The following is a 1,301-nucleotide window of genomic DNA, read 5'->3' as shown; positions in this document are numbered from 1 at the left end:
GGAGAGAGGAGCCTCCGGACCAGTGTTCGCCTCGAGATAATACGCGCTTGTTGCCGCGATACCCGCTCGTTGATAATTTATAAGCACGAGCGCACGCGCACACGCCATCCGCGGGGGAGAGAGTTTAGATGGTATTGTGCGGAACTTTACCGCGGAATTCTCGTGCAGGGAAAGGCGTGGAAAAATTTGAAACGAGTTAAAATAAATATTAAAGAGAAAATTATAAAGAGAGAAAGATCCTTTCCCGGCAGGCGCTTCGAGTCCATTTTCACTCTGTTTTGAAATTTGTTTCTTATAGGATTATGTAAAAGTAAGGATGAGTATAAATAAATTCTATTTTTTTTTTTTCAAATAAAATTTTAAATCGTTGAAATAGAATCGTGATCCATCGTGGCGAATGCGAGAGTGTAAATAATTATATTTAACAAGTAACGTGAAGAATGAGAACGGAAGAGCAAATTTATTGGCTACCATTAGAGGATGAGTCATTGCTTCGCCAGTTCTTGATAAACGCTTTGGTCAATGATATTCATAGTATCTTGGTTAAACAGTATATTCGAGTTTTGTAATTTTGAATCGAGTCCAAATGCTCGAGAATAACTCTTGTCAAATTATCTGGTGTGCAATTAATGTGATTATAGTGCGTTATTTCTAATGTTTTTTAATATTAAAATTTAATGTAAAAAGAAGTTGAAATATTAGAATCGTACGTTGATAATTGCAAATTTCCTTCGATAAATGTTACTTAGTTACTTCAATGCTTTAAATTCATACGAAAATATCTTATAAATTTGTTTCTTTTCCATTGGTACGAAGAGAAGAGCTGGATTTGGCCGATTGCGAGCTACTGAATTATATATGTGCAATATCTACGATTTAAAATGACATATCAAACAATGAAGTGAAATTTTGTAACACAGGGCGTAAATAAATTTCAGACTATTAATAATTCAAAACCATGATTGTATTATAATTTATTTCCAGACGAGTTTAATATAAATAATATAATAACGTCCGATAAAATTTCTCTAAAATTATATATTAAAGAAACATAATGTAGATATCGTTGAATTTAAATATTTCACCATACAATTTGATTAACTCATTAATATCGATCCTTTTTTTTTTTTTTTCTTTTTTTCCAAAAAATTTTTTAAAACACACATAATATAAATATTTTTATTTTTCAATGGATTTAATCCAGATATGGATTTATATTAAAATACCAAAATATATGTTTTTCCTCCGTTTTAAACAAAAATAATTCTCACGTAAAAATTATAATCAATATTTCTTTTTAC

General features: G+C 30.3%; 1 long non-coding RNA gene across 4 annotated transcripts in view; it reads left to right on the top strand.

Annotated features, from left to right (window-relative positions):
• LOC102681565 overlaps positions 1 to 1,301 on the top strand; it is a 48,783-nt gene that overhangs the window by 45,708 nt on the left and 1,774 nt on the right. The window lies entirely within an intron of this gene.

This window comes from Apis dorsata, unplaced genomic scaffold, assembly GCF_000469605.1.
Source record: "Apis dorsata unplaced genomic scaffold, Apis dorsata 1.3 scaffold_371, whole genome shotgun sequence".
Classification (NCBI taxonomy): domain Eukaryota; kingdom Metazoa; phylum Arthropoda; class Insecta; order Hymenoptera; family Apidae; genus Apis; species Apis dorsata.
The sequence above is the reverse complement of the archived record's forward strand: the minus strand, read 5'-3'. Positions and strand labels throughout refer to the sequence as shown.